The sequence below is a fragment of the Thunnus thynnus genome, chromosome 1 (assembly GCF_963924715.1).
Source record: "Thunnus thynnus chromosome 1, fThuThy2.1, whole genome shotgun sequence".
In the NCBI taxonomy this organism is placed as follows: Eukaryota; Metazoa; Chordata; class Actinopteri; order Scombriformes; family Scombridae; genus Thunnus; species Thunnus thynnus.
Window position 1 is genome coordinate 4,760,495 of NC_089517.1, and position 27,696 is coordinate 4,788,190.

The following is a 27,696-nucleotide window of genomic DNA, read 5'->3' on the forward strand; positions in this document are numbered from 1 at the left end:
ATATTTTGGTTTACTGGTAGCAACTTAACTGTTTACTGCTCTCATCACCTTTGACTCCACAAACAGTAGGCAGCTGTTTTTAGTGAAAAGGCTATAATAGACCTGGTGTAGAGACTGTTGGAGACTAGCTGGCGAACATACTGGAGCATTTAGCAGCTACAGAGACAAATATTTCTGTCAGGAGTTGGTAGAGAGCAACACAGAGCTAAAAGCAGAGTGACTGTTGGATTTACATTTGCCAGATGGCCTGAAACACAACTGCAAATTAATGCAAAACACTTGCTCTATCTGAACCTTTCTGCAATGAACAGTAATTTGTGCCTTTTTGTTAGATATTCTGGTTTTGTGAACAACACGAGTTGAAAGAAAGTAAACCAGAAAGTCTGTGGACATAATAAATTTCAAAAATACGAACATCACCATGATTGTGGTTAACTAATATAGTACAGTATGTAGTATATTATGTTTTTTAAGAATAAGTCCAGGACAGTCATTTGCTTTTCTCATTGTTGAGCAGGATATTGTCTGCTCATTCTGCACACAGCTACAGGTTGCTGCTGGCAGCTGTGCCGATGATGCAGGACTATCAAACAGAAGGCACATGACTCACGGATGTGGAGGACCTTCCAAATCTGTTGACAGCAGCGCTGCCCACACAGCAAGAAGCCCCGCTCCCGTTTCTTACTTGCTCTATTTCCTCAGTGTGAAATGGAGGGAAAAAAACAAAATCACGTTCATGTGCAGATGAGTGAAACGGTGACTAATCCTGCACCAATTTAACATCTCAGAAGACCTCAATAACTGTTTTCATCTCTGAAGTGTTTAATGATCTGTTTGAGATGCAGATTACAAATGTAAATGAACTCAAAGTCATCCTGATGACAGCAAGTTCAAAGGAAAAACCTTCTCCTGTCTTTTTAATGTGTGCAGCAACAGATTCACAGTTTACTCATTTCAAGACATATTTGATCTTGGATCTACAATTGATCAACAAACAAGGACCAGACTGTGAGTTACAGCTATGCTAGCATCTCTATGAGACTTTTTTAGGCAAGGCAGTGGTTTGAGCTAAATGCTAAAGTCAGCATGCTAACATGCTCACAATGACAGCACTAACATACTGATGTTTAATATGTTTACCATGCTCACCATCTCAGTTTGCTAACATTTGCATTTTAGAACTAAACACAAAGCAAGTTTGTCTTTTTTCTCATCTAAAAAGAACTATTACAACTTATTTAAACCAAGTTAGTTAGAGCAAAGTAATACATAGAAAAGAGAAAAATACAAGTCAGAAATAGACCATTAGTTATGGCACTAATGTTACATTAGCTACAGCTAATGGTATAGCAACACAAAGTAATATACTGTATATACAATACAAATATTTAAATTAATTAAACACTCCTTGTTTCCTCTTTGACCAAAGCAACAAAGCAAGTATTTGGCAAACTGTAATTCTGACTTGATGATGGCGCTATATGAATTAAAGGATCACCCAAGTTATTATGATTCATCCTCAGGGGAACATCAATGTTAAATCCATCCAATAGTTATCGACACATTTTACCCAACACCACTAGTTTAAACCTGCTAGTAGCACTAAAGGAAAAGTCAGAGGTGCAGCAAAGTTATTAAGATTTATCTTCTGGGGACCATCTATGTCCGTACAAAATGTCAACCTAAACAGCACCTTTTAAACAACCTAAAAGTTTTACCATTTTGTTTTTCGTCTGCTTCGACTCCATAACACCTTGATCATCAACAGCAAAGGGGCTTAAAACTGTTCCTTTCAGCTGCAGATTAGACAACAGGGGGATGTAATTGTGTATTCGTCCCAAACTATTCAGTACAAGATGTTCACTTCGGTAAGTGACTTTCCTCAGTTTGGTATGCTCCATGAAACAAACAATTACTGTCAAAATAGTTTGATAATCCACTGACTCCGACATGCGGAACAATAATTCTAGAGCGCAAGTTCCACAGTGAAATGTTTTGGCAGTGCACCACTTAGCTGTAGCATGCTAGTGGATATATGCAAGCCCCCACGAACATCGCCAGGCTGTGAGGCCAATTTGACATAGTGGCCAAACCATGTAATTACAACGTCATCTGACGCTGTTGTCCATAGACTTACATTGTGAAAGAGACGTCCGTAAATCAGCAGATACATTTTTTGAGCATCACAACCCCTGCGAAATGACTCGTCTCACTATCAGAATTTGATTCATTCGGTCCGATCACATTTCGAAAGCGTAAAAGAGCCGCACAATTGAATTGTTTTATCCCCATTCAAGTTAGCCGGAGGGCTAAACCAGAAGTAGCTGGCTCGGCCAGTGAAGGCCACTACTGCGCTTGCTCTATGGGCCCGATGATCACAGAAGATCCGGGTAATATTATAAGCAGAAGTCGAACTTTTTTGGCTTCATGCGCCACTGAGCAACTTTCATACGAATGAACAGGGCCACGCCTCCGACGCTGTATCCAGTTCTCTTTATACATCCATGGATATATGCTAGCCGGCTTAGCCAAGTTAGCCTGGTTACCTTGGTTACCATGCTCATGTAGCGTCGCTGCCATGGGACCCGAGCTGGACGATCCTCCCATGACACTGACTGAGTGCACTATTATTAAAATATCCACCATATTTCTGTATTTAAACGTTATTGTGTCTCCTCTGTCCCTTTCAACTCTCTGTGGCTGTCAACTTTTCACTCAGCCTTTGAGTGAAGCCATTCTGAATGTTGTTTTTACTTTCCACTGCAGCACAACTAAACTGTTACCTTAACAGTTGTTGCCAATGAGATTCAGATTATCAGATGTTTATGTTTTTCAAAATGAAGGACCAAAATGTTATATTCTACCTTTTTCTTTGTTTTCTCTGCTGTACTGAAATCATACTGAACTTAGAATTTTGTGTCCCGTTACACCTCTGGACGACAATGACAGTAAGAACACGAGAGCTATAAAATTATTGTCATTACACAAAGGCTAACCAACAAAATGGACCCAGAGAAACAAGCTCCAGCACACTGTCAGCCAGTTTCAAACTACAAGCTGTTATCTGATTGCTTTAAAAGCTAAAGAACAGCTTCACCCCTAATGGAAGTGTGATGAAAAGAGAATTATTCCCAATTGCTGCCAACACTTCAGCCCTCAGTGCCACTTGAGAGTGCTGAGCTGTCAGCCAGTGGAGGACTAACCAAACCTTAAAAGATTAAAGTAAAAATGTTGAGCACGGAGGTAGACACGTAATCCTCCAGAGACCCAATTACACTCGAACCCCAAGAGGTGGAAGCAGAGGCGGAGAGTGTGGCGTTCACTCTCCTCAGACAGCTGAGAGTCCTGCACAGCGGCAGAGGACGGTTTGTGCTGCTTCTCGTCATCCTGACAGTCACTAGTGTTTACTGCTGTTTATTAAGTGAATCCGATACACTGGGTGTGACTAAAAACTGCATTTCAGATACTAACATTGTAACCCTCCATGCAGATTATATAACTAACTGAACCGCTGAGCAGCTCTTGTCTGACCGGGACCACACAGGGAGCAGATTCCACTCGCTGTAATTGCCTTGGTGTTTAAAAGAAACGTCACCGTCATTACAGCCAGGACCATCTGGTTCAGGTTTGTGAGAATAAACTTGATGTTCATGTGGAGAAAAATACTGTCTGCTGGTTTCTCTCAGCAGCCGTGTACAGACTCTGGTCGGATTTATTGGCTCTCATGTGCTCAGTGTGTGCACGAGTGGCTTGGTGCCAAATTATCTCGTAATTTAGCCACTGTGTTACAGCTGCACTACTTCTGACCACAGTGACTAAATTACCAAATCCAATTTGGTTGGAATGCACTAAAGGTTAGCACACTCTATGTATCATGTACGCAAAGTTTCACGTACTGCTAGATGGCATCAAGACTGCAAATTCTTTAGTTTAATTAGTCTTATATCTGCCTATAACTACAACTATATATATATAACTTTTGATTTCCAGCGGAACCTTAATAAACAGGTAAAGTGTTCAAGTGTTACTTTAATTATGAAATATTGTAAAATCCTTAGCTCTACAAACCTATGCTTTTGTCTATGTTCAAGTCTTTACTATTCGATAATCGATTTATCATCTTTGTTTCAAGCAAAAATTGTTAAATTTCACTTCTAAAATGTGAATATTTGCTCATTCAGTAGTAAACTGGATCTTTTGGCGTTTTGCACTGACATGTCAATATTTCAACTTGTACTCTGGTAAATTGTAAAGGGCATTTTTCTGTATTACATACATTTATTAAAGGTCAACAAAAGCCTTAAAGGGCGCCTCCATTTCTATATTTTTCTTATGGTCAACAAATCTCCTGTGCAGAGCCAAACCAATGATGAATTGATCTACTAACAAGTATTGTGTGTGTATTCAAAGCCTGATATATTTTATTTCTCTGTGCCGTAGACCTTCCGGACCAAAACATGTCAGTGAGCCACACCGCTGCACTGAGTGACGTGTTCCTTCATTATAAAGAGTTTAGTCACATTGGTTTGTTTAGAAACAGCTCCAAAGACTAATAACAGTGATCGTATTTTTACCTTGTACTTCACCACTGAGCATGTGCACTAACACAGTTCCATTTACAGAGCTTTGCTAGCTTGTTGTCCTACATATCACAACCTCTTGACTTCGTACTAAAGTTCTTTGAAAAACTGTAAACGTAGTGCTAATAACCTGATTTTTTTTTCACAAAACGTTCAGTTAACTCGTTAGAGATACTTTAGATGACATTTCCTCCTTCTCCCCCACTGAAAAATCCAGAATCTATGAATCTATGAATATGCAAAATTTAACTGCAGGATACATGATGTCTCCTACTTGTACTGAGTCTTTTTTATTAATGTTCTCACTTGTCTTTACTTCATTAATTTATTCAAATGTAAGTTCTCCTCTTTTTTCATGTGCATTTATTTCTTCTATTTTCTTCAAATTTATTGTGAAGTGCTTTGAAACCCAGATTTTTAAAAGTGCTTTATCATAAATATCTTCACATAACAGTAAATGTTTTATGTGGTTGAACAATACAGAAAATCAAAATGCTTTTTGAGCGAGACCACCAAGAAAGAGAAAAGCTGATAAAGCCCTCATGCATGACAGAGCAGAGGTGAGCGTAGTTCAGGGGAGGGGTCGCTCTGTGGAGGGCGGGACTCACCATCTGCTTTTTAATTCAGTTTGGCTGAATTTAATCTCGTTAGAACTAGAAACCTTTGACAGAGCACCGGGTCATTAACATGATGTGTCTGCAGTGTGTTTGAAGGGAGCTGGTTGTGTTAAACGCTGGTGATTAAATCAACGGAATCAAGGAAACAGCAGTTCCTCCTTCTTCCTTTGTGCCAGATTGAGTCATTACCACTCAGTCACACACATTCCTCATTAGCAGACAGAAATCCTTCATGCACTGTTTCATCTCTTTTTCTTACTTTTTACCTTGTTTTTTACAATACTGGGCACCTCTTCAAACCTTTAAAAATCCCTTAATGAGATAAATCTGCGAAGGAAAAATCACTTTGGTTGAACTGATCACACCTATGTTCACACTGAGGCCGTATTAGGGCTGTGATGAGGGGTCACGAGTTGCTTCATTTTAAGAGGCTGGAAGCTCTAGTTTAGCTTTTTCTGAACGAAGCTAAGCAGGGATGCAACTAATGCTTTTTTGTTTACCTTTACTTGTAAAATTCCCATCACAATTGCCCAAAGCCCAACATGGTGTCTTCCAATTGCAAGTTTTGTCCAAGCAAAAGACACAACGATATTCAATTAATCATTTATATAATGTCTATAAAATGTCAGAAAACAAAAATGCCCATCTAAGGGATTTCCTGTAGCCCAAGATGACATCTTTTTAATGCTAGTTTTGTCCAACAAACAGCCAAAAATATGAAATTTACAAAGATATAAAACAGAGATGAAGCTAATCCACAAATCTGAGAGGCTGAAACTGTTTTGCTTCACATCATATCAAAACTGTTGTTAATTTTCTAATCGACTGGAGCTAATTGATTAGTCTGTCAAAAAATTAGTCTGCAAAAACAAGTAGAAATTTTTATGGGTCCAGTTTTTTCTAATTTGAGAATTTGCTGCTTCTCTCTGCTTTACATCTGAATTTTTGGGGGATTTTGGACTATTGGTTGAACAAAAAATTTAGGCTAGAAGATGCCACCACTGGTTCTGGGTACTTATGTCTGGTATTTCCCACTATTTTCTGACATTAAATAGACTAAACAACTAATAGATAAATTGAGAAAATTAATCTGATTATTTTCTTGATTAATCCATCAGTTGTTTGGTCTGTAAAATGTCAGAAAATTGTGAAAAACTCAAAAGTCTTCTTTTGTCCTGATCAACAGTCTACAACCCGAGATAAGATAATTACTTTACTATCACAGAAGATTAAAGAAATCTGAAAATATTGAGAAGCTGGAACCAGAGAATTTTACTATTTTTCTTTAAAAAAATCAAAATATCAAAATAGTTGGTGATTAATTTAATAGTTGGCATCTAATTGAGTGACTAATCGTTGCAGCTTTCCAATCAGCTAATCAATTAATTTCAGCTCTAAATCCAAACAAAGTACTTAAATTCTTTCTGCTTAATCACCAAACATTACTAAAGAAAGGAATAACTATCAACACTACAATCCAAATTACTGGCTGATAGGAATATTTTTTTAAACTGAAGCTTCTGACAGCCTGATCTTTTGTATTTTCTCCAGATGACACCAGATGTCTCAAGTCTACAGTAGGTCTCTATTTGTCACAGCTCAGCTTCAGTCCAATCAGCAGCGTTCCTCCTTCAGTTTACCCTCGAGACGCTCTGTTGGCAGGATGGGAAGTAAAGTAACTGCCAGTCATTGAGGATCACGCCCCCTGCGGCTCGTTACTCCTTTTGTCAGACCACAGCGACCACGCTGTGATCCACAAATAGAGTAAGTCCCTCAGTGCTGCACACGAGGGGAGGGGACAGATGGACCTGTGGTTCCCCTCGCCACAATGACTGTCAACGTCCCCCCAGAGACATGACCTGAACTTTCAGCATGTTGAGTTGGTGAGACCGGCAGCAGAGCGCAGTCAAGAAAAAGCAAAAATCAAAACAAAACCTTGTTCTAATAGTTAAAGAAACATGAAACCTCTGAGGAAATGGCAGCATTTTCACCTCTCAACAACTCCTTTGTTGCAAACGGAAAAGTATGAATAGAATTTCTGAAACCAAAAGTCAATTAGTCGATTGACAGAAATTTTTGATTGTCAATTAATTGTTTGAGTGATTTATTAAGCAAGAAGAATCTACAGCCACACTAGTTGCTCTGTGAGGCTGTACTTACACACAGCAGTACTTTGAGCTAAATGCTAACATGTTGATCCTTAGCAGGTAAAATGTTTACCATATTCACCATCTTAGTTTAGCATGTTAGCTTGCTAATGTTTGCTAATTAGCACTAAACACAAAGTACAGCTGAGGCTGATGGAAATGTTAGTAGTTTGGCAGGTATTAGATCATAAACCAACGTGTTGAACACATTGAAATTTTGACCTGATGATGGATCACAAAAGAAATTACGATTCATCCTGAGGGGATCCATCCAATAGTTGTTGAGACAAACGCAAACAAACACCAAAACAAACAAAATCCTGCTGGTGGTGCTAGAGGGAAACAATCACCAAAGTTGGGAAGATTCATCTGTTAATGTCTGTCCAAAACGTCATGATGGTCCATCTAATAGTAGTCCAAACAATTCTGTCTGTCAAGACTGACTGGCTGATAATGCCATCCCTAGAGCCACACTGCTAGCTTTGCTAAAAATGCCAACAGCAACTGTCCAATGGGAAGGTTGGCTGCTTTTTGCTGTACTATATCGTTTTAAACTTACAATATTTTAGTTTTTAACTGTTAGTTAGATAAAACTAGCAATTTGTCAATGTCACCTTGAGCTCTCTGGACATTTGCCATTACTCTCTGACATTTTATAGGCTAAATGCTTAATCAGTTGATCAAAAAATCAACAGATGAAAAATGATCATCAGCTGCAGCCTGAAGAAAAGACCAGACAACAAACAGACCCAAAAACACACTGATGCATTGCCAAGAGGGTCGATTTAAAGTGGATTTGCTCGCTCACTAACTCGTTAATTAACATTTGCCTCATAAATGTGAACATGTAACACCACAGTAGATATGTAATGCATCTTCTTTTGGTTTGCTTTGGAACAATAAATATGATCATATTCTGAACTTTTTTTCATGCAGATGGTGCACATGAATGTGCCAAACTGATTTATACAAAATGCAAAAAAAACAACTTCACACTGAAAAAACAAAGTGTGTCTCTACAGACAGTCTGGCAGCTGAAGCAGCAGGGTCGCAGTGTGTTGTAGAGATTCACTGGGTGTAAAAGTGACACCAACCACCAGCCAAATGCTTGTTTGGCTCCTCAACAGGCCACGATGGCAGGTAATCAAGTCTCATTTGAAGATTTAATTTTACTTTAAAAATATGAAATATAGCCGGCTGGTGAACTGTCAACAGAAGAGGCAGTGTCCTGTTTTACACACATGTAGGGCTGCAACTAATGATTATTGTCATTATCAATTAATCTGTGTATTATTTAATTAATTGATTGGGTGTTTGGTCCATAAAATAACAGAACATAATAACTGTTTCCTGCAACCCAAAATGATGTCCTAAAATGTTTTGTTTTGTTTTGTCCAGACCAAAAGTCCACAACCAAAAGATATTCAGATTACTGTTATAAAGGACTAAAGAAACCAGAAAATATTCACATATGTGAAGCTGCAATCAGAGAATTTGGGAAATTTCTTCTTAAAAAATGACTAAAAACAATGAATGGATTAATCACTGCAGCTCGACACACCTGCAAAAAGAACATATTCTAAGTCAGAGGAACTGCTCTGAAATGGTTCTAAAAACCTTTTTTTCTCGACTTTCTACACAATGTAAACCACTTGTTTTAATTCAGGTAATGAGGTTGTCCATTCAGAGGAGACCTCAAGTACTCTTACTGTATCCCCTGTTCACCTGTCAGTCATCATCCACGTCCTCATCACATATCGTTGTTCAGAAACTGATCACTCTGAACAAGGATTAGCTGCCAACTATTAAATTAGTCACCAACTATTTTGATAATCCATGTATCGTTTTGAGTCATTTAAAAATAAATAAATAAATTTAAAAAATCCAAATACTCTGATTCCAGCTTCTCTTCTTCTTCTTCTTCTTTAGTCCTCTGTGATGTTAAACTGAATATCTTTGGGTTGTGGACTTTTGGTGGGGACAAAATGAAACATTTGAGGACGTCACCTTGGGCTGTAGGAAAACATGACCGACATTTTATGGACCAAACAACTAATCAGTTAATCGGACAATAAATCAACAGATTAATCGATAATGAAAATAATGAAAATAATCGTTAGTTGCAGCCCTTAATTCAATCTTAATTAGTCCTTAAGCTAAAAATGCACACCTAGATATGGTTGCAGTATCACTTGTCCCCTTTGGGAATTTTTTTCTTGGGCTCAGCATCGCTGCATCACACAGAGCATTTATCTCCAGACCAAACATCATCCTAACAATCATTCATACATAAAAATAAACACATAACCACACATCCAATAAGACCAATGAGAGCCATAAAGTCAGCACAACCAATAAAATCAGTAAATTAATATTTCACTAGTTTTGCACAGAATTTAACTGCATCTCATAAAATATTTATGGAAGTCAGAACAAATGTGCTTTAATAATGGTTCTAATAAAGGTTTTAACCGTTACATACTGTTCATATTCTGAACCTTCTCGGTATCCTCTCATAATTAGTCTCTATACCAAACTTCTGAGCCACAAATGTATTTTTCATTCATGAGCACCTCATCAGTCATTAATGAATAGGTGATTAATACGTAATTAAGCTTTCAGAGAGAAAGTGTATTCTTTAGATTTTATGCTTTTATTTTGTTTATGGCGAAAAAAAAACATTCACAATCACACTATATTATAGCCCTGTGTTACCTAAAAGTAGGAGAACATAACAACCATCATGATTTCAATGAATGTTAGTGAACGTGAAGAATACAACAACATTTCTGAATGGTGGTTTTAGAGTTGTTGTTTTTTTTAATAAATACGGGTCAAATTTACAAAGTGACAAGACTGTGTATCAGCTGCACACAAATAAAATGTTGAAATATTTCTATTTTTTTATATTCTGGGTCACTTTAGGAAAGGTCTTGACATTTCAGGCTGACAGAAAGGTGTGAAGGATGTTTTTATTTCTCTCTAATGCTAAAAAAAAAAGGTCAAATCAGACCTTAAAACAATATCTCTTGTTTTCTATCAATATTTGAAACCAAAACCGCTAAATTGTTCAATTCTAACGGTCGCAAATTAACACTGAACCGCTTAAGTTAATAGAAAATATGAGCAAATGAGTTGTTTTAATACTAAAATATTAAAAACATTAATGTTAGTCGGAACTTGATTTGATAAGAGCAGATGATTAAGGTAACGTTAAGTGTTTGATAACATAGCTACTGTAAATTAGCTGTTATTAGTGTATCAGCACTGTAACGTCAATATAAACCTCCGTCGGTAACTTACCGCTAACAGATGAGCTTCTTCCTCCAAAGTTGTCTGTTGTGGGAGTGAAATCGAGTGTCTCCTAACAAACTAATACATCCAGTAAACTCTTACAATCAGCACTGACGCTGCCGGTAGCTCAGAGCAGACACAGACAGCAGCAGACTGATGTGGGCTGTTGCTGCTGTTAACTGCTATTTATACCACAGTCAAGCTAACCGTTAGAGACATACAGCTTCCGCATCTGATTTTCAGAATAAAGCAATAGACAATACTAGGAAAATAAAACCACGTGGAAAATGTTTTTGTATCTCTTATTTCACAAACATTAACTTGTACTTTTAGATTCTTCATCACAAACAAAATTAGAGAAACACATTTGAAAATATTACATAACATGTAACCGACAAACATGTATATTCCAAGACTTTTACATGTTTGATAACAAATGTACTGACCATGAAAGTATAATAGAACCAATCGCAATGTTTGTTTACAATAACTTCAGGGTAGAAAATCTCTGCCTCACATGGTCAATTTTTTTTTTTTCCCAGGATGGCAAAGTCATGACCTGCCCTACTGTGCCTCTGATTGGCTTACCCTGATATTCTTACCCTAACCCTAACCAATCTCACTCCTCCTGCCTAAACCTAACCAACCCAACCAATGAAGGCAACAAGCACTAGCCAATCAAAAAAAATGGCATCACGTACATACAATTTAATGGCGCAGAGCAAAAATAAATGTCAGTTTAAGCTAGTAAAGAAATAAACAAAGAAGCACATGCACATAAGTATAAGCAGTAAGTAGTAAAACTAATTAAAAGTAAGAATAAATGAGTAAAGCAGTGGTAAGGCAGCTTCCCACTATGACAAAGGCAGCCACCAGTTAATCCGACCAGCAGTGAAATGTTACTGTTCAGTAGATTTGGTTTACAAAGACGCTAGCAAAGCAACACAGTACATAAAATAAGCACAGTAGAAACATCAGATAGGTCGGACCACTGTATTATATTACATATATGGCTGAAAATGACAACAGAAATGAAATAGTTTGCCGATCACATATCTCCACAATTCATATATATATATTCAGTACACGAAGTCCGGTGACCTGTCGTTATTCCCAACAAAGCTCCTTCCAACTTCAACCTAAGCTAATGAACTAGAATAACTGAAAACACCTGTGTGGATGTACAATGTCTCTAAGGAAGCTGTTATGGATGTTTAATGTGAAATATCTACTCTGCATTTTAGCCTCTTGCCATCGTAATTCATAAATCAATCCCAATTTAAGTATCACATCAGAAATATTAAAGGTACAAAGTAACCTCCGAAGAATCCATGCAGTTTGCCCTTCTCATCTCTTGATTTTGAATTTGCACTCTACTCAGAAAACTATGCTAATCTGCAGCCGCCAGATGTGAGAAGCCATCACTCACATAGTGCATGAAACAACTAAAGAATATAAAATGAGAGCAGAGATAAAAAGGATGACACATCCAGTTGTGCAAGCTGTGTTTTCACTGATGCTGGTTTCACTTTAATGGACTGGTGCAGATGTAGTTGATGGGCCAGTGCAGCCACGATGCCTCTGGGCAAGGTGACCTACTCCTGCTTGATCATTAAATGCTGTCATGAAGTCGCTCCACACAGTTTAGTTTGGATCCATTTTTAGTGTGAATGCTGACAAGCACTTCACACTTTTGTTCTTCAAATCTTTATTTATTCTTCCATACGTTTTTCGATTGCTAACTACTTCGGCATACTTTCAGCAACAGAAACCCTTCAAATATCAAAATGTTCAGCTCTTTGAGGACAGTTATGCTATAACTTTTCTTCTTTCTAGCACATTCCTGTGATTTTATATATATTTTTAAAATATTAAAGTTTATTCTGGAATAGTCTATGGGAGGAATGTTTGAAATTACATATTTCAAAAACTAAAAGTGCTCTAAAAGTGCACTAAAAGTGTATTCATACTTCACGGAAAGGTGTCCCACATGGAAATGCTTAACATATTAAAACATGGTACCAGTTATTATGTGTTTTGCTAATAACCGATGAACCGTGGCCTATCAAAACAATATTTGCACAGTGTGTTCGATGGATATAGGCCATGCCCATTTGCACCTGGAAAAATTTTCCACCATTTTGGGTTTTGCGGTAAAAACATTTTTGGCTTCTGTTGGCACATGTTTGATCTAATCTTCACCAAAATTAATACATACCATATTTAAATAACCCTGAACAAAACTTATGTGTTAGTTTGTTGGTATCACTTACCGTTTGTCTCTGATTGGTTACCAAACTTTTGAAGGCGTTGCCTGATGTAGTTAACGGGCCATAACTCTTCACTACTCAATTCGATTGCAACCAAATTTGGGAATATTGTACACACGCCACATTGCACAAGTGTGTAACATTTGATACAATTCTACCCACAGGGGGCGCTACTGTAATATCATAACATATTTCTACAATTATGTTGTCTTTAATAAAACGAAACATTGTTCACAAGTTCTCCATGACAATGTGCACGACATAATGAATCATGGCACCAATAGCCCCACCTTGTGGCCATTAGTGAAATACCACCATACTACTTATTCATTGCCATATCTCTTAAATGTACAAATGTACTGAACAAGTCTGTAGAATTTTCGGCAATGCTTTGCAATTTATTTCAGCTGTCAGCATTCACATGCATTTTCTAGTTGCTTTTAATGTAGCAGTCTAATCCACAATCATTTTATTAGACAATAACAAAACATAAATTCAATAAATGAACACATAATCCAAATTACAACATAAAAATAGACCAATATGGTAAAAACAATCACAGCAAATTATTTTTACAAAATGATCAAATTCATTACACTGAATACAATCAGTGCTATCAAATGAATCACAATGAACAACTGTCAACAAAGTACACAGATACATAGTACATAGACAAGGTAATAAAAGAAACTAGTGCAGTCCTGATAGTCCCAGATAGTCCTGCTTTAAAAGAAGACAACACAGTACCTACTTTACCCAAAATACACCTTGAAAGCCAACAGTTAAGTTGGAGATTCAGGTGTGTTATGCTAGTAGTGAGTAATGTAGCTTGGAGCTGCTAGCCTCCAGCAGAGATGAGGTCTGGTAACCTCACTTCTTTCTAACTCCACACCCCAAGATTTGTTTTTCAAACTTGTGGTCTTCAGCCACAACTGATGCTGACTCAAGTGACATCACTTGAGACAATTTATCAGATTTCACACAGCTCCCTCTGGAGACATAAAAGGCTTTTTACTACTTTTTACACATATGCAGTTGTACCCCCCAACACCTGGAAACACACAATGATGTGGAAAAGCAGTGGAGTTTCCCTTTAAGGAAAAGTTTGACATTTCAGGAAGTATGCTTATTTGTTCACTTGCAGGGCGTTAGATGAGAAGATCGATACCAGAAGTTGATGTGAAAGGCATTCTTCTCCATCTAATTTTAGCATAAAAACAAGAAGCGGGAAGTTACTGCACTCAGCTGTTTGCCAAGAAATATGTTGTTTCTGTGACATCTCAGACTGATTTGTCGTTTTGTTCAGCCTGACATTGTGTTCATGTTAGTTGATTTATTGTTGGGAGAAAGGTCTTTTTTTTTGTTTTGCCAACCAATATGGTGACATATACATCCCACTGTTGTAATTTCCATTCAACACAGAAGCTGTTCAAAGCAGTTAATGCTTTTAACATTGATTGAAGAAATATTTCAATTAATTATGTCAATTAAAGATTGTCTTTTCTGTTGGTTGACTTACAACAGCTTATAAAGCTGAGTCAATCTCGTAGATGCTTGTCCAATTTTTCTGTCGCTATTTCCCATGATTGTAGTTATGTAGCTAATTAGCTAGCGATGTAGGAAGATGATTCTTAATCTCGTCCACAAAGCTCTGATTGAGTGACTATTTGCAGGTGTATTTTTGGAGAGGACCAGGCTTGCTGTTTCCTCTTGCTTCCAATTTTGACCAGTCTAACCAATGTCAAAGTTTTAGACTGTGGCACCACAATCAACTTTCAGTTCTTTCATTAAGCTTGCAGTTAATCAAGTTTACTGTAAGGTTTAACAGTTAAAATTCTTACCTTGCCTGGAATGCCTCATTTTTAGAAATGGATGACAGTAGTTAAGCCAAAACAGTCTGTCAATTTCTCAATACTTTCTAACTTCCCTACCCTGTCTGTGGCTCTCAGCAGCAACCCGTTTGTTCCCACTGAAGATGTAAATCTTTAAAAATGATGGGGCACTGTAGTCTTTAGCAAATGTGACTCTAACACAAGGAAATAGTGCATTTGCTGGGGACTATTTGCAGTGGCGGATGAATCCACATTTGGTGCTCTAGTGAATATTTCTGGCAGCAGGATGGTGTGTGTGGGATTGAGTCAAAATAAACTCCAGTGTGTGTTCATGGTGATGACGGAACATGTCACCCAGTGCAGCGGTGTGGCTCATTGACATGTTTTTAATAGTTTTTGGACAACAACGGAAGTTTACAGCACAGAGGAATAAAATATATCAGGCTTTGATACACACACAATACTTGTAAATAGATCAATTATTTGTTGGTTTGGGTAATTTCATGGGATTTGTTTACAATAAGAGAAATATAGAATCCTTCAATGTAGTTTGGTTTGCTGCATTTTCAAAGTCATGAAATTCTTATCTTTAATTACAATCAAGGGGTCAGTCAGGTAGATTTTTCCACCCATCCCCTCTCACACACACAAATACACATAAAAATCTGTAATAAAGTGTTTTGGAGCAACAACTAACATCCATGCCTCCTAGTTCAAAAATTATTTCAAATCCTAATTCAAAAATACATCATATTCCCACAACCCCTTGCTTGGTATTTCAGTTTGAAGGGGTTTAGGAGTACAGCCCACACAGCTCAGTGAAATGGTAGAGAAGCATTGCCATCCTAACTGAACTGTGAACAGTACACCTCTGTTCCCTGCACTGACAGAGGAGAACCATCTGGCAGAATATGTCGAGGACACCAGGGAGCTCGAGTCTGTTCAGCACAATCTGGAACAGCGATGAAGACGAGTTAAACCTCCACTCACCACCTTCTCCATGGGTGGTTCGACTGACATCAGCATTTTTGTTCCTGAGGAACCTTCACCTTCTCTCTTCTCCTTGTCTATAAAAACAGTTTTTATTTTCTGCACTCAAAGAAGAAGGGAACCTGCAGCGGTTTAGAGGCTGTGGCTGGGAGGGTGATTTTTAAATAATGCAGCAGACTTCCTGGTCTCACAGCGGGTGAGAAAGCCAGTCGCAGCGGGGAAACCATAACACATCACTAGGATTTATCTCGGCTTATAACGATTGTCCTTCCTCTGTAGTACAAAGGCTGTAGCAGCTTCTTTATGGAAACTTCAGATTTGTTGTGTACAGTTTGCAAAATATTTGATTCTCCCCAGAAAAACATGTATTTAAATATTAGTTAAAGACCCCCTCCAGACATGTTTTCAGAAATATAAAAATACTCTTGGTACTCCTTGAATAATAATTTGTGCCTGATGTGATTTCTCCATTAAAAAAGTTACCAAACCAATTTGCAAACTCTGCACATACATCATTATGCACAGTGAAGCTTAAACATCCAACTGAAGGAACAAGAAGAAAAACACATTTTTGAATAGAGGTAGACTTTAAATATTTTTTCAACCCTGTATCTAAAATCTGTTGAAAATATGAGGATGGCTGTTTCCAAAAACAAATTTAGTTTCCATGATTACGTTTGGTTCAGATTAAAAAAAACTGTAAGAAAGCAATAAAGCTAGGAAAGAACAGCTATTTATAAAAGTTGACTGGTGATTGTAGAGCACTGATTCCCAAACAGGGGTACTTGTATAGATTGTGGAGTTCAATCAAGCTTATTTAAAAAAACAAAACAAAAACAAAAACAAAACAGAAATAAAATTTGTTTTAATTTATTTGTTTTTAGGGGAAAAGCCTCTAAATGCTACAATACCCATGAGCCTCAGCCCATGTTGCTATGGAGAAGAAGCCATAGCAACATGGCTTCTTTAAACACTTTTTCATTTGCAATGGCAAGCAAACCATATTTGCTGAATTCATTTAAACATTGATCCAGAGTCTGAAAATGAGCTGACTTAAACTTCTAAATGTTTTATCAGGTTTCTACAGTGAAATCATTGCATGCTGCAGAATTTTTGAGATTGATGACTGTTTCTTTTTGAAACATGACTTGATAATCAGACTGTACTGCCATTTTATTCAACCTAACATTGTGTTCATTTTAGGTTCATTTATACATCCCACTGTTGTAATTTCCATTCAACACAGGTGCCGTTTGAAGCAGTTAACACTTTTAACGTTGATTGAAGAAATATTTCAATTAATTATGTCAATGTTGGTTTTATTTTCTGTTGGTTGACTAAAACAACCAACAGAAAATATCATTTTAGGTTCATTTTAGCCTATTTCTTGCTGGGATGAAAGTTCTTTCTTTTCCCCTAACTAAGACGCACTGTATGTGTCCCACCATTGTAATTTTCAATCAACACAGAAGCTGCAGTGGCAGTTGTTCAGAGCAGTTAATGTTTTTCGATAAACTTTAGTGTCCCGCTCAGGGAAATTTGTCTTGGACTCTGACACAATACAACCTCAGCCATACCAACACCAACAATTACATAACATGACAATATTGCACATAACATCAATTTCACATCGATTGAAGAAATATTTAAATTAAAGAAAGTTATTTCTGTAAGTTGACTTCTGACAGCTGAGTCAATCCTATACACACTTGTTGCAATTTTTCATGGATGTAGCTTTGTAGCAAATTAATTAGCTATGTAGGAAGATGGTGTTCCCATTCTTAATCCCACCTACAAAGCTCTGAATGGTCGATTGTTTTTCCATCTAGCAGAAACAGCCATGAATGAGCAAATCTGAGATGTTGGCGGTTATTCTGAGGTCTGAAACCAGGCTACTTGAAATGCAGGAGTGGTAGTTAACTTCTCTCCTAAAATTTTTATATTAGTTATTCACTTTTGACCTTCCATCAAAGAACCAGAGTTTTTTGGTGTAATTATTTTGCTTATTGTAATTATTTGGTTCAACTTATGTCTTTATATCTTGAACAACGCGACATACTGTTGAGTAAGGTTCTGTTCTAAAACTGGATTTTCAGTTATTTCTGTTACTACAAAAGTCATTGTGATCTTATAGGAGGTTTTCCTACTTCAGGAACAGAACCTGCAGTTCCGGTTTCACATTGGAGCACCTCATCATTTGAACAAATATGTTAGTATTCAACGAGCGTACTCAAAACCTCACACAAGCACTAAATGTTAATTGTGGGCCAATGGCTGACTCATAGGACCTGTAATTGTTGAATGCTAACAAAATAAGCATTGAAAGTTCATTTGTTGACCTCAGATAATTTTTGTTTCATTTTATCTTTTAATTATGAGGTGCTCAATTATATTGTTGATACTAATTTTTTGTCCAGTAAGATACTAATTTATTTCATTTATGATTTATTGTCATATTTCACCTTCTCTGAAACAGTGTGGATCGAAGTGAAAAAACAAATGTGTGTTTTAGTCTCTGCAAAAACATATGGTTGATACAAAGAGACATATGGTGTGGACAAACAATGCAGCTTTTTTTGTTTGTCAGACTAAACAGATAAGATAAAACATTTCCTTTCCTCAGACGTCAAACAAAAAAAGACCCTGCATACAAATTACTTTTTTTCTTCTCATTTCACCACCCGAAACATCACCTGTCATCCAGCATGACAGCTTGTCTATCTCTAATCACCACCAGTGAAATTGAGATTCTTGCTGTGTCTTGTCCTCTGAAGAAAGACATTTTGGAGATACAAAAAACCCTCCTCGTCTTCTTGGTTGGAGAGACACGGAGCAGTGAGTTGTGAGTTAAGTCAGTGCATGCTCTGTCTCTGTCCATTACCTCAGCGTGTTCCACTGTCACATGTGATGGGCACAGCGATCCCCGCTGCAGGTGCCTGATGTATAAACCCTGACAGGCCTGCGGAGGAGCTGCAAGCATGAAGGACTTCGGAAAAAGAAAGGTCGCCCACTGGGACTTGGCACGAGCAGGGGGTAGATTTGCGTCTATGTGAACTGTTGTGATTGAAACAGTGCTGGAAACATTACATTCAATTTGATGTTGTGGGAAAAAAGTGTTTACAGTCTGTATAAAGCAATAATAAATATGTGTTCTGAGTTTCTCGCAGCCACAGAAAAATGTTTACTTTTAAAAAATTGCAGAGTTTATAAAATTAGGTTTCAAAATTGTGGAAAAATAAGCAGTATTCTCCACTCTGAAAACACCGGGGGCGTGTCTGCCCAACTAAACAGCCTCTGAGTTAACAATGCTCATACCAAACTCCTGTATAAAAATACACAATTTTGAATAGGCCTTGTTATGTAAGACAAGCAACCTGGAAGATATTTCAAAAATAACACCTATAAACACTAGGAGCCACTGTTTAATTCGGGACATATTTTGTAGGTAAATGTGGACATGTTTCAGTAAAAATAATCCATCACCAATAATCATTATGTTAAATTGATGTTTTTTCAATGGAGTTTGGTGCACTTAACGTTACTCACTTCTCTGCTGCAACATACTTGGCGGCTTCATTGTGGCCGTCACCATTTGAAAAATTGCCTTTCACGCTGTGCTTTTTTTGTGAAGTGCAGCCCGGCAAATGCTCTCCCTCTGGCCGGGGACCTCCCAGCTGCACAGTCGATGCTGAAGCCAAAGCCGCAGGCAGTGGCAGGTGTTGACCGCTGCCAGTAGTGCATCCATTGACTCTACCCCTCCTCCCAGTCAAACAGCCAGTGCTGACGCGGGAGCTGCTGGCAGCTCCACCCTTCAACCATCCATTGAGCCACCATTTCAGGCCCGCCCAAAAAATCCTGAACGCAGAAATGGTGGAAACAGTTTAATGCTCTAAATCCACAAATCAGTTCCACATAGTTCACAGTCTTTTCACATGTTTTCAGCAATTATTTTCTAACATGTATGATGTGTTTGAAAAGAAATCTCTGATTTTTCTGCATTGTGACTTCTTTGACATAAAGACATGTTTTTGTTTTTTGTTTTTTTGGAAATGGAGGTAACTGCTACTCAAAATTCTGCTTTGAGTGAAAAGTTGTCCTGCGTGTTTTTTTGCCAGAGCCTTCTGCATTGGCAGCCTGCCTTGATCAGTTAGTTTAAACGTACACATGCATAACATTTCAGCAGCAGCAGCACTGCTGTTTTTATGAGATACAGATACAGTCTAATATCTCAAACACCTTTCTTAATATAGCATGTATTTTATGTATTCTATACAAGTTTTGACATAAATGAGTGAGTCTCTGAAAACTCTGTGTTTTGTCATTATGTCAAGAAACTTAGCAAATATTAAAAATTATTAAATTATATTAAAAAATGTTGTCATGGTGGCGTTATGCTGCCATACAAATGAATGAACAAACTGCATTTTTTTACACATTGTCATGACGAAAGAAAAAATAATTGCTTCTGTGATGAGTGGTAAAATCCTGCCTCTGATACATGTTTTCTGTATTATTTATATATTTCAGTAATTAGGAGATGGTGGACCACTAACCCAGATGTTCCATTAGTTTTTCATTGCATTTATAAGTATGTGGTTTCCTTCTTTAGCATTTCTCACCCACTCATGCAATACAACAGTAAAAGTCCCCAATATGATCAGATACAAATATTCAAATATGTTTAAGATATTTGGAGAGAAACACCATCACACTACAAATACAACTGCATTTATAGCCATGAAAGCTTTGTGATGGTACGTGACACGAATTAATTCACTGTCAGCTGATGGAAGGACCACTCAATGAGGCTCACAGTAACAAGACGGAAATAGAAAAACACACTTAATAAACACATTAGCCACTACATTTCAACATTTCACTTCAAATATTAAATATTAAATAAATGATGTTGGCAAAAACACAGAAACCCAAACCTTCAAAACCTTCAGTTTCATGCAGAATGAATCCTTTTTGTGAACTTTGATACTGCACAAGGAGGAGGAGGACGAGGAGGAGGTGGAGGAGGAGAAGGAACACTCCTGGGTCTCAGCACATGCAGAATAACAAACACACTGCCTGTTGTTGGAAAGGACACCTGGGAGCTTCTGTGGACATTCACAGCTATGTCAATATCTCCAAATGAGGTCCTCCATGCTACACTTCCCTCCTGTATATGCAGGAGAAACATGGGGCGGCGAGTGTCAAGCTTAAAGCTCAATGGACAGAAAAAGTGACTCATACAGCATTTCAAGAACCAGTCTATCAAAACACAACTTGCGAAAATGTTAGATCTTAAAGTATATGGGGAGTTTTTGCATTCATTATTTTGGTTGCAAGGTGCTAAGATAGTTCTCAAATAAGCTAAAATGAGTTAAGATCTTTCTATTATAGGTTCTAGACATCTCACAGTTTCAACAAGTCCTCCAAATTAAACGTCCAAATACGTGGTTTGACCATGTGACTCCAGAACAACACATAGGAGCATTTTCTAATCTGGCGCCCCTGTTGGCAGTAATCAACAGGACAACATCATTGTCTGTGCTTTCCAAAACCGTTAGAAATCACTGTTAAAAAATAATTATGTTTTATGATGTGACAACACTGTGGTTAAGGTCTGGTTAGGTTTAGGCCCAAAAACCACCTGGTTAGGTTTAGGGTTAGATCATGGTTTTGATTAAAATGATGACTTTGTTAAGGTTAAAGAAACATGTGGTGTGGATTTAAGTTACCACTTCCTTAAAGTTAGGTGACCTTCATCGTCATGGCTACAATGATAACCACAGGGTTGAGGTTAGGGGACGATCATAGTTACATTTTTTTTAAAAACGGTCCCGAATCGCGGTTGGAAACAGGAAATGAACAGCGGTGTCCTGTGGCAAAGTCCACTGTTGAGTTAATGCCTCCATGCACCCTTCCTCCTCTGAATGAGGAAATCTGTCAACGTATATATACATCATCTGAACTGCACTGCTGCTCTGGGCCAGATTTACTACAGCCACTAGATGGCATTTGTCACTCAAACATAGCTATAAATCATTTTTTGGGTGACTGATACAAAAAGAGTGCTAGAGGTGAGTCAATCAAGTGATCAGGCAGTTTTAAATAAGTCACCTGTTAAACCCAATTATCCACTTACATGGTGTCTACACAGAAAGTGTTTAAGCTCAATCATTGTCTCACCCGCATTTAGCTTCTACTTCAAATCAAACTGAAATCACATTTAATCATCCTTCTTTGCAGTCAAAATATTGTCAACATGATTTTTTTAAAATGTATTGTTAATAATTTTGAATGAGGAAAAATGGTCTTTGGGGAAATACTAGTAATGCTCCATTTTTTTGTCTCAGCCACCTGGAGGGGCGTGTCAGTGTCTGTGTTTGATTGACAGCAGCTGGTAGGCTACCAGTGTTACACCATACAGTATAAACATACTGTTTGACTTTTTAAAGAGACCTGTAAAGACACCATAGAGCACAGTAGGCTCGTAGAGATAAACGTGTGGACAGGTTTTTCTAAATCCTGCTGAGATTTACGTCCTTTCATTCCTTGTATCTGTTTTAATGTCGATGTTAAAATTAAGGTCATAGTCCATTACTTTGGGCTTTGGTTTGAGGTTTTTAATGTTATTGTAAATGTTTGGTACATCCAATCAGTGATTCAGTGCTTGTAGGGATCAATGTCACGTAGTGATATCGTTATGTAAATCTCTGTGTCGTCTGCATAATTATGGTAAGATATTTTGTTGTTTTCCATAATCTGAGCTAAAAAAGCTGATGTGAAGCTAAATTCAATGAGGGAGACTTGGGTGTCTTATGTTAGGTCTGAGGAGAAAAAGGAACAGCGCACTTGAGACTTTTTCAGACAAAACGTGAATGACGTGAATGAGTACCGCCCTCACCAAAGTGCTGTTGTATGAGCTTTTCCCTGAATATTTTCAACCAGCAGAATTTCATCAGAAAAGGCTCAACAGGGTTTTAACCTACCTAGCCCCCCACCCAACACCCACCATCGACCCCACACAGACTCTCATCCATATCACTAATGACTTCCTTTCTGTGGATTCAACGCCCCTCATTGTGAGGTGAAATTACATTATGCTTAACATGGCTGATGATGATCTCATTGTTCTGGATTGTGGAGTGTGTGTGTGTGTGTGTGAATGCATGAACAGACCTTCACACAGACTAAATGTCTTGCCTGTTTCCTGTCAGCTGTTGTTTCTCACATGTCTGTGTTGAAGGACATCTGATGTGATTCTGTGTGTTCAGACTGTGAGCTGAACATGACAGGACACACATGCATCTAACTTTATTTAGTCATTTCCTGAGCAACATGTTTTCACAGTTACAGGGAACGTACCACATTTTTAACAACCAACCAGCTGTTTGTACAGTAAGTTCAAACTTAGGCCTTGTTGTAACTTAAGTGCTTATTAAGTGAAGATTTATCACTTAATTAACACACAAACCACACAAACTAGTTCTTACGTAGAGATGAGTTGTTACTAAATATTTACAGCTACTAACTGCCAGGGGTAACTGTAGCGTTAGCTTCCTGAATGAACTAACTGACAAAGTTAAAGTTAGCTTGCTAATATCAGAGTCATTTAGATTGAAGAGAAAATGTGGAATATAGTTGACATGTCTGACCTGACACTTTACATTTGAAAAAACACATTAAACCTCAAATTGCATAACATTGTGTCAATAACATTAGACTAAATGACCAAATAATGATGGTTAGCTTAGCATAATTGGATATGTCCTTGTAAACTGCAAGAATACCACTAATTCTGAAACAGACATATTTCTCCCGGTATGCAGGTAGAAATAAAACAAATCCAGACCTACAGTGGCTTTATTTTATCTTTTGGTCCCTAAAAATATTGTTTTTGGAAGTTTCTGATGCTACATTGACTTGTAGTGTGTTGTCTCACATTTGATGGCGCTACAGATATTTCCTTGCAACTGATATACACATTACCATTTACTAGGTAACACATTTCTTATGTTTTAATGATCCTGTTGCTAAGCTAGCTAAATGAACCAACTGAAAATGTTATCTTATTAATATCTGAGATGTTTAGATTGAGGAATAAAAGAGAAAATATGGAATATAGTTGACATATCTGACCTGACATTCAACATTCCACAGAAAAAACACAATATATCTCAGTGTTATGTCAATAACTTTAGACTAAATAGCCAAATAACATCTGTTATGTTAGCATAATCTCACTGTAAACTGCACGAATACTATTAATTCGGAAAAACACACTGTTATGACACCAAGTTGATCCAGGGGAGAGGGAAGTAACATAAAACTAGCTGAAGAATCTAAGGAGTCAAAGACTATGTTTACATGCCACTATTATTCCAAATATGACAATATTCTGAATTTGATATGGGTCATGTTAACAGCATATTCCGTTTGGAAATTCCAAATTAGGCCTTATTCCGAATGTAGCATTTTTCGATCAAGACGTGGGATATGCTGTTATTATTCGGGTTTTAGGAGCATTCTTTGGACATGTATACAGCGGATTTGCAATATGCGTCTCAACTGGGGGTTTTACTGCAGTTTGTGACACATGGCCTCTTGCCTGTTTATGGTCAGCTCTGTGCGTTGTAAACAAACCAACTAGCCAATAGTTTGCAAGACTGGGATGGAGAAGCATAACGGGCCGGTTGTATAACGCACCCCTGCACAGGCAAAATGACATATGCTGGAGCAGGAGGCAGACAGAGGAGAGGAATGAGAGGAGAGTGGAGAGCTGTTCAGAATGGGGTGGAAAAACAAAGTGCGCCTTCTCCACAACGGGGACGGAGAGGATTGGTTATTATCCTGACATGCAGCCATGAACTGATGGTGACGACTCGGCAGTGTTGCCAATCATTGTCAGTGGGAAGTAGCTAAAGCCTGCAGGAAAAGTCACTAGATGTCACTAGATAACGTTCTAATTTGCATATCGATGACATCATGATGTAATTACATACGCGCAAGATTTATTCAAATTTAAAGAAAGTTAAATTAAACTAAACTGACTGTAACTAGCTATTTCATTAGCTATTTCTCTTTTCAAGCAGCTCCTCAACGTGCATCTAAATCTACCTCTAATAATAATATTCATGCAGACTGTTGTATTAACTCTGCCTGAATCTTGAATAGAGAGCTGATTATGCACTGGAATAAATTCACTATTAACTGTCTATTTTGACCATAGACTGTAAAAAAAAAAGGACGTAATCACCATGACATCTATGGAGAGCTCTTTATATATTATATATTGGCAGAGATTTATCAAATATTATACAGAATTCACAAGGCAGATTGTTAAATCCATGTAACTTCACCTCAATTGATTTCCTATTCTGAAACAAAATCATAAAATTAAATACGGTGCTTTAAAAATGCTTTGTTACTCAATTTGAAAAAAAGGGATATCAAAGCATTTTCTGACATGAAATAAAATATCTAGTAAATTGCTCAAACTTCTGTTCTGTTTTTCATTTGCAAGCTGTCGCGATGTCCAACTGTCGACTGGATGGTGCGCGCTGTCGACTGGGTCGCACGCAATGTCCACTGGGTGGCAGCGTAGGATGACTGGATAGATGGTGTCTGGTAACTGTATAGGTGGTGCATGGTTTGGATACTGGGTATCTGGTAACTGGATAGTTGGTGTACGGTTTGGATACTTAGCGATTTGGCCATCCCCATCTTGGATTTGACCGTCACCATGTTTGACTTTTGGAGCCAGAAGTGAACATATTTGGACGAGTGGGTGGAGCTGACCATAGCGTTAGCTGCTAGCTTGGTTAGCACGGTGCATTTACAATGTATGGTTAACAGTGATAATGCTAATGCTAATGCTAATGCGACTTTCAAAATGTACTCACCAGAAAAACGGAACATCTGACTCCTTAGAGAGTCTTTTATCACACCCAAATGCTGAACAAGACTTTTTTAGGTGACCAAAATGTTACAATTAATTTTAATGAACTGAAAACACACTCTCAAATAGCAGCAGCTACGCCTTTACTCTGTGACTCTGGGGTTACAACATGGTGATGTTACGGATTCAACGCTGTCACTGTGGTAGCGACTTGTCAATCACAGCGTATCCATGCCCTAAAGCATACACTGCTTTATCATCTATTTCACTCTAAATGGGGCCATAATTTACAAAATAACATCATGATGCATTAAAGAAGACTTGATACTAAGCAAAGCAAAGTTTATTTATATAGCACCTTTCACAAACACCAGTCACAAAGTGCTTCACAGTCAAAGAAATACAATAAAATAAAATCAGAATAAATAAAAAACAAAGACACCAAATAAAATATACAAGGAGAACAGATAAAGATCGCGATTGAGACCATAAACTCATTAGCAAAGTGTTTACTCAGGTAATAAATCAAGAGAGAAGTAAGATAATTGTCTCATCTACTTCCATACAATCTGACTTCTTTTTGCAGCAAGTGGAGTCACCCCCTGCTGGCCATTAGAAAGAATTGGCCTCACTTTTCAGACTGGGAGCTGTTTTTGGCTAGCAAAAATTAGCATTAGTATTAGCATTATCACAGTTAACCATAGACTATAAATGCACCATGCTAATCAAGCTAGCAGCTAGTGCTAGGGTCAGCTCCTCCCTCTCGTTCAAATATGGTCATCTAGCTCCAAATCTCCAAGATGACGATGTTCAAAATGCAAACTCAAAGCTTCAAAACAGGAGTCCACAAACCGGTGGGTCACATCACGGTGGCTACATCCATTATTTTTTTATGGGAGCAGCACAGCACAAGTTAACACAATTACACATTCATGTATAGGGGAATGAAACAGACAGATGTTTCTCCTGTTATGCAGATAGAAATAAAACAAAGTCAGACCTACAATACATTCACAAAGCCTTGGCAGTTAACTTTATTTTATCTTTTGGCTTCTAAAAATGTTTTTGGAAGTGTCGTTACAGTGTATAACGCTACAGTGACTTGTTGGTTGCTTTGTATTTCACGGAGCTACAGATGCTTCCTGGCAACTGATTTACACATTATGAAAGTATTTAGATAAAATATTTCCTAATGATAGTCCCTACGAACATAAGAAAGATTTTACACACAGGCAGTTAGTAAATTCTTAATAACAACTCATCTCTACATTAACTAGTTTCATTATATAAATCATTATATTGGGATGGAGGGCAGAAATAGCAGGGATAGATACATTAAAATAAGGGCTGCAACTAGCAGTTATTTTTATTATTGATTCATCTGCTGATTATTTTCTTGATTAATAATTAAAACACAAAATCTAAAAATATTCAGTTTCCTATTAAGACTGGAAGCTGCAAATCATTTAAGCAGGAAATAGGGAATCGGCAAATTGATTGTCAAAATAGTTACGGATTATTTTCCGTTTATCGACTAATTGTTTCAGCTGTATTCAAAACCACCCTCCAGTAGTTAGATTCCACAAGAGATAAGTGAGAAAACATGTTTTGTTTTTTAAGGAAATTTGGGTGAATTTACCATTTTTAACTACAAAATTTACTTAAGTACCCCTGGGGACCATGGTGGCCAATGTAAGAAAAGCGTGTTCACTTTTCTCCGGACCAGCACGTTAAATTTGGTTTAATCAGAACAAAAAGAGCAGTGTTGGCCCTCCATCATTACCACTACTGAGTAGCCCTTAAGTAAGGTCCTCAACCCCAAACTGCCACCATGAAAGCTGCTCACTCAACAACAGTTTATTTATTGTCATGATGTTTTTATGTTTTTTTATATTCTTTTTTGTGCTGTGATATCAAACAAGTGATGACTCATCTTAGCTATAATAAAAAAAACAATACAATACTTTTTATAGTTGAAAAGCTTGAACTAGCAACCAAGATGGAGGCTGTAGCTCTTACTTGGATGCAGGCTATAACAAATCCTCACATTTATCCCTCCAAAACTCACAATCAA

At 37.6% G+C, this 27,696-nt stretch overlaps 1 protein-coding gene across 2 annotated transcripts in view; it reads right to left on the reverse strand.

Moving 5' to 3' along the window:
- Positions 1-10,834, reverse strand: part of LOC137192214 (tetraspanin-18B-like) — a 41,167-nt gene extending 30,333 nt beyond the window's left edge. For both annotated transcript variants that reach the window (XM_067602851.1, XM_067602778.1), the window contains exon 1: positions 10,648-10,834. The gene's annotated coding sequence lies outside the window, so the exon portion shown is untranslated. The remainder of the gene's footprint in view (positions 1-10,647) is intronic.
- Between the last annotated feature and the right edge of the window lie 16,862 nt (positions 10,835-27,696).